A 7,241-nucleotide genomic window follows, 5' to 3' on the forward strand; every position below is an offset into this window, starting at 1 on the left:
CCAGTGCGGTCGTGTAAAGGAAAGAAATGTCTTACCTTCACCAAAGCAACTTCAGTTTTGTTTTGTTGTATGACTACCAAAGAAGAAATGAGAAGATTTATAAATAAAGAGGGTTTTGCGTTGGGTATTAGGATAGCTAATAGCAGAGATATAGCCGCATAAACACACACACACAAACCCCTTACTGGCCGCTTTGTTTGCATTAGCTAGCTGGTAGAGAGCCCAAAAGCTAGTAGCCTTATGGGGGCAGAAATGTCACCAATTTGCATCACCACGCATCTTGTTGCCATGTCAATTCTGTCCAATCACACCAAAGATATGTTTTTAAGGCGTTTCTACTATCCAATGAGAGCACCGCCTTATTTATTTGATTGACACACAATTCAACCTATGGCGAACAGGGACAAATCAACTAATCACTATATTTTTTTCAGTAATTTACAAAACTGACGAATTTTTAAAGTAAAGGTTTTAAAAAAAATTGTACAAAACGGATTTGATTATATTTGAGTTTAAGTTATGAGAAAATAATTCTTACTATTGACCACTGGCTATTTCTTAATAACCTTATTTTGCTTTTCTGTTCTTTTTTGTAAATACTTTTTTGAATAGTTTTGGGAGAGCTTCACACCATACATTGTGAGTGTTTTCACACTGGGGGAAGCCCCATAGTTCTGTAATGTTTTCCCTCAGTATATATTTTAGTTGGTCATGTTGTTCAGAAAAATTACACTTCACATTTATATGGACTTCACACTCTTACCCTTTTGACTCACCAATCAAATGAAAGTATTTTTTTTATTAGTCTTCTGTTACTAATGGCTTAAAGTCCACTGACAGTCTTTGAAAAGTTTCATTCATTTTCATTCTTATTGTTACATCCCCTGGCTAGTCTAGGGGGTTTGAAGGGACAAACATAAAGGTGGAAAGTGAAGGAGGAGCCAAGATGGTAGTTTTAAAAAGGTTTATTTAATGCTAGTGATGAAATTTGGGTTCAGACTGAGGTATAACATCAGGGAGAGCCAAGGCCAACATAACAAACAAAACACCCCTGATGTGAAAATAAAAGAAATTTACCTAACTCCAAAGAAAACCAAATATACAACCTATAACCATAACCTACCTAACAACACGTAAACAGGAGAAAACAGGGTGTCAAAACAAAAGGCAGCTCTCCCCTACAAGCAGTCTGAACATGAAAACAAAAAAATGCACATACAAGTCACAAAGGCATGCAAGCCTGTACAGGTATGGAAAACAAAATGGCCAGAGGGCACAGAAACACTGCTCCACAGGCCTTAAGTATTCTGATTAACAATTAGCTGGACTCTGAGCAGCATCCAATCAGGACAGAGGAGGTGGAGCTTAGACAAAACATAAGGAGTTAGTTGAGAGAAGAAAACCAACATCCTCCTGTGGGATGTAACACTTATATATAGGTTAATCTCCAGGAAGGAGTTAATCGTGTATAAAAAGAAAGAAGTGTCTCATGCAAACCTTTATGTTTGGATTTTATTTTCGTCTTGTTACTTCAAGTTAGATGAGTGGTTCAGTCACCATGAGACTTTAACCAATGGCCTTTTATTTAAGAGCTCATTTGCCCTGCTACTTTTGTATCTGCTGAATAAAATCCACTAGGAAGTGATCAGTGGATTTTATTCAGTCCAGTGCCAAACAGTTATGTCACTTAATTCACAACTGCCAAGTTTGGAGCTGTATAGGCCCAGGCCAAGGGCAAACCACTCACACTTATAAGTTGGCTGAAAAGGGGTCTTGACCTCCTCTTTTCCATGCAGCCAGGAAAGTAATTGGGAACCTCCATCACCCCAGACACCCCCCCCCCCCTCTCCAATACTTGCAGTTAATCAAACTCCCACCTCTTCACCTTTAGCAGCACTGTTGCTAGGAAAACAACATCCAGAAAAGGACAGAAAACAGGAAATAAAATGGGCTTCCAAGAGTCAGTATCTATTCCTTAAAATGAAAATAATTTTAGTTTATGTTTTGTTTATGTAACCAGTAGGCTTCATGCAACTGTAATGGCAATTTTTATCGGTGAAACCAACTTACGAGGTTGGGCTTAAATGTAAACTGTGTCTCGTTAACTGAAAACCACACACCCTTCGCAGTCTAATTTTGCCCCATTAGATCAGGATTAATAATGCACACACAACTGCAAATGCCACGGATGAATACTCGTGTGAATCCCCCTCTCTGGTTTAGTAGCATCTGGTTGAAAGAAACGCTGTAAGAAAGGTGACTTTGGATGTTGGACATGGCATTATAATAATATCTGTAACATAGGATGTATAACATCATCAAAATCAAACAAAACATACAGCTTCGAATATTTCAGCCACCTGCTGGTATTTAAGTAAAGCATACAAGGATGACAAAGAAGAAGCAGTCGGCCTCTGTTAAATTGTAGAAACTTTTTATTTGGCATTTTTTTTCAAGTGTTATGCTAAACACATGTAACATAAAATTATTTCAGTGTTTTTAGCATGAATACAAAACACATTTGCTAATATTTGACATTTCAGCTGAAGTTGTTTTAGGAAAATAAAATAGTGTTGAGCATTACACACCCTCTATTTGTTTTGTTTTTTCATTTTTGAAACATGCTGGGAGATTCTCACTTTATTTTGTAATATTACAGGGTATGCATTGTTTATATTAGGACATTACAATCTTATCCTTTTGACTCAACAGACAAATGTCAGTAATTTTTTCATTAGTGTTTACTTGGCTTTGAATGTGGTATTACTATCTTCTTAAAGACCTCCTTTCTTTTAGGGAAAAAGGCCCAAATGAACACAAAAACTGTTTGTTTGGAGGATATAGAAAGCCCATTGCAGAAAATACCAGAGCATTTATCACATATTAATTAAAAAGCCATTCCAATAGTGTGCTACTTAATTACTTGCTGAAGAAAGTAATCCATTACACTACCCATTACATTACTTTTCCGTTTCTCCATAACATGACCTGAAATGCATTGTCACATAATTACCAGTTAACATTATAAACCTTGGGCTATAGTTTCACACACCGACACACCCCAACAAACACAACAATGTCGACGAAACGTTTTGTACCGTCAAAGGCAACCGCGGGTGCCTTTGATTTCATTCTATAACACTGGACTTATTTTTCTATGAAGGTTTGAACTTTGAGAGTGTTTAAACAAGAGAGAAAAGTGTGCAAATGTTCGTGCCTGTCTGACAAAGGTGTATAAAGTGTGTAGTGAGGGTAAAAAAAAAAAAGTTGGCTACTTTGCGGATTTCACCTATCGCGGGTTATTTTTGGAAGCTAACTCCCGCGATAAACGAGGGACCACTGTAATAGCAAAAATACAAGTGTATGAATGTTTCCCAGGACTAAAATCTTCTGATGCTGAAATACATCTTTTAAAATTAAACCTCCCACACTAAACAAAGAAGGGGAGAAGGGCACAAGAATGATGACTTAATACTGCTGCATGTGTATACCAAAAAGGATGATGTTGCATTGGTGTTTGTGAGAAACAATACCTGGAAATGAATAAAAATAATTAAACAAAACTAAATTTGCCCAGAAACATGCTAAGAGGAAAGTGGAAGAAAGGGATGCTGTGTGATACAAATGAGAATTGCATTTTGATGCAGGTTTTTCAGATTCCCACTAGAGGGCAGAATGAGCTCTTTATTTGAAATGGAAAAGCCTTTGAAGTGTTCACTGACTTCTGCTGTCTGCTGTTCAGTCCTCCATTAGGTTGCACTCTCACCCAGGATCCTTCCTGAAACTTATTACCTCCCCCTCTCAGACCCACTGACTTCAACCCCTGCAGACAAAATAGAGCACCTATATTCTTGACCATTGGCAAGACTATCATGTAGTTCTCTCCAGCCTCTTTCTCAATTCTCTCTCAATTATTATCCCAGCTTCCTTGAGGAAAACTTTCATCTTGCAGGTGTGCATGAACCCGTCTTACTGCTAAAGATCTCTGACCCAGTTAGTTATCCTTATATAATAATAGTCCACAGGCCCTCATTTAAACCACCAGCTGAATCTTATGCCAGCCTCACCCTCCGTTTGTGTTGTTAAAGTACAAAGTGATTACAGATTTAATTAGCTCAGGACCTTGCTCCCATATCTGTACTGATATTTGTGCAGAGTTTAGAGATAAAAGTCTCAGCTGTGTGGCAATAAGTTGCAAAAAGAAAGTAGCAACGTTTCTGCTCTGCTTATCTGAGACCAAATCACTGCTGTAAGGTGGTAAAAATCCCTTCCCACCCTCAATCAAAACACAAAAAAACATCACTTTAAATAATTTCCTAATCTGTTTATCAGTTTTCGGTTTTAAAACAAAACAGGCAACATCTGCCAAGGAGATTTTGCGTAAAACAGTCAGCATGTAGAGCTGTACTTTACTGACACATCTCCTAAATGTATTTGAGTGGGCTTCCAAAATCTCTGTTCTCTTCGCCCACACTAAAAACAAGTCAGTTTTCAGATTCATCTCCTCTAGAGGCAATTTTTTAAAAAGCTGGGCTTTTTGAGTGGTGAAATGGCTTGATATTCCAACCAGTTATGGGCAGCACAAGGATGTCTGAAAAGAGGCCCTTTACAGAAATCATAAGCATAAAGTTAGCATGGACACAAGGTCAAAAGGAGGGAAACAAAGACGAACTATGAAATCAAGAGTCTCAACTTAAGGGTTGTGATAAATACTACAACCTTCCACCCTTCCAGTCATGTTCTATAGGTAGATAGTTAAACATAACGTACAGCATGTCATTTTTAAATAATTTGATCATATAAAAGTTTATGTTGTCATATATAAAATATACTGACCGAAGAAGTAAAAGAAGCACTCCCAGTAAAATCAGATGAATGGGGTTATCTCTTCATTCCAAAATTCATTATAGGGCTGTTATTTTTCTTAGGCATCAAACGTTGTTTTTATTTGCCTTACTCTCAAAAGAAATTCAAAAAGAGCTTTTTTAAAGAACCAAGTGCTGACAAAGGTCTGTGAGGACGGCTGGGGTTTAAAAAAAAAGAACCACTGTGACCTTTTCAAAAGACGCATTTATTGCTAAATGACAGCCACAGTATTATTTCTTTCTTTTACTTTGCTTGAATTTAGTTTGACTTAACATGCTTATTTGTACTTCAAAAGATGAATAGGGTCAAGGAAGGTCTAAATGTGTAAGACAGAACGAAATAACGCATAACATGCTGAAAAATATTGTTATGATTTGTAACTTTCCAAAAGCCCTTTAAACTATGGTAATTATCTAACAGAGAGCTGCCAATAACTCTGGATCACAGCAGTGTAATTATCTTCTTCTATGGACGGACAAGGTCGTGCTTTGCACCTCTCCACACCAGCTATTTATATCAGCTTCACCTTTCACCTGCTCCTGTGTGTATTCATCCCTGACCTGAGAACATTCATTAAAATATGAATGAAACATTCCTTCGTCTTCAAGGGAAGACCGAAGTGTACGACCTTTCTCGCACATCTCAGAACTTCTATTTGTCCAGGGAAGGGTTTTTTCAGCATGCTGTTTTTCAGCTCCACAAGCTCTGTGTTTATACAATATTCATAACTGAGAGAGATACCCAGAACCGGGAAGGTCTTTTACTGCCAATGAGTACCAAGAGTAGTGTGAAAACTTTTTTTCCCTGCAGACTTATTAAAATCAGATGTTAAAAATTATTCCTGTTGTTTTGCGGAGCAGCTGTCTAATTGCTGACCTGTCACACTCGAAATAATTATTGGCAGCAGCTAATCAGCTGGTTAATACCTGAAAATGACATGGTAACATTGGCCTCTCTTGTGCAATGACATTAAATCATCATTCAAGGATAAAACCATCATTGCAGAAGATGATTCACCAATTATCAATAGTGACCTTAATAAACATCAGTGTACTATGATAAATGCATAAAAAATATACTTTGAGGGACCTGTTGAAGGGTGATGGCTAAGTAAAGCTAAGCGAAGAAGTCCTCGAATACACTGACAATTACAAATGAATAACATCTAATAACAGAAGTTCTGAAGACGTCTAGAAATATTTGCTCCACCAAACACGTGACATTTTTCCAGGCTGAGGAATATGCACTTCACAAATTCTACAAAGGTTTTTAAATGTTTGTCAGGACACAGTGTGGCACTGGCGAGCTGACTTCCCCCCCCTTTTTATTCTTCAGTTACACCAATATTCACTTTTTCCAATGCTACTGATATTTTGCAGAGTAGGAATATGAATATGTTGTCATTCTTATGCTGCTAGCGTTTTGCTCAAAGCGCTGCTGTGCTTAAATACAGCCTTGCAGCACCTTACACATGACTGTAGGCCCTTTCATTCCTTTTGCAGCTTTGCTGATTGACATTTTAATAGTCAGGTTTAGTATTCAGCCAGGCAACTTTCCACTCACAAGTCACTGTCACCTACATTTTCTCTTCTCCGAGGTAAATTATGCTGAGAAGTGTCTGATGTATTGTGCTCGACGCCTTTTTCAATGTGGGTTCAGTGTAAGAGTGGGAACAGGGCGTGGACACAAACTTGAAAACAATTGACTGAGTGCAACCTTTTAATATCTCCCCCTTGTCCCCAGGAGGGTTTTATAAAAAGTCTCCCATTTCCAGACTGTCTGCTGGGGTGCTGATAAACTGTGGTACATGTGACCCTCTTAACATGTGAATCAATAATGCACTGTGATATCTTCTTTTTAATCTCCCCAGTCAATTACATTGTACCTGACAGGCTAATCTAAAAGAACACATTACTGTTTGAGCGGCCTTTGGCAAAAGGGTATCGCTCGCCGCATAAGAAAGGGGTTTCTGGCTGCTTGTATGAATTGGAGTACAGACAGCAAAATGAGCATAAATCAAATTGGAGAGATGTGGTAGAAATAATTCACTCTTCATATGAAAATCAATATAAGCCTATGTTTGCAAACCCCCACTCAATTTCTGCTCCGTCACAAGATGGTGATCTGTTGAGCTGACTCTTTCAAAAACTTTTCTAAGTGGAGCAATTGATCACTCGTCAGCTATTTGTCAGTCCAGAATGACACAGAGCACAATCCAAGGATCAGTGTGAGAGAATTACTTCACCATAAATACACCTAACAGTATAGAGTGGATGAGTTTTCTCTGTGTGAATCTATACTAGTCTTTATGTCGAAAAAAAAAAATACAAATTTCTTTCATACAAAAGAAAGAAAATGTTATTTGTTTTTGTGTG

This window comes from Astatotilapia calliptera, chromosome 7, assembly GCF_964374335.1.
Source record: "Astatotilapia calliptera chromosome 7, fAstCal68.1, whole genome shotgun sequence".
Lineage (NCBI taxonomy): Eukaryota > Metazoa > Chordata > Actinopteri > Cichliformes > Cichlidae > Astatotilapia > Astatotilapia calliptera.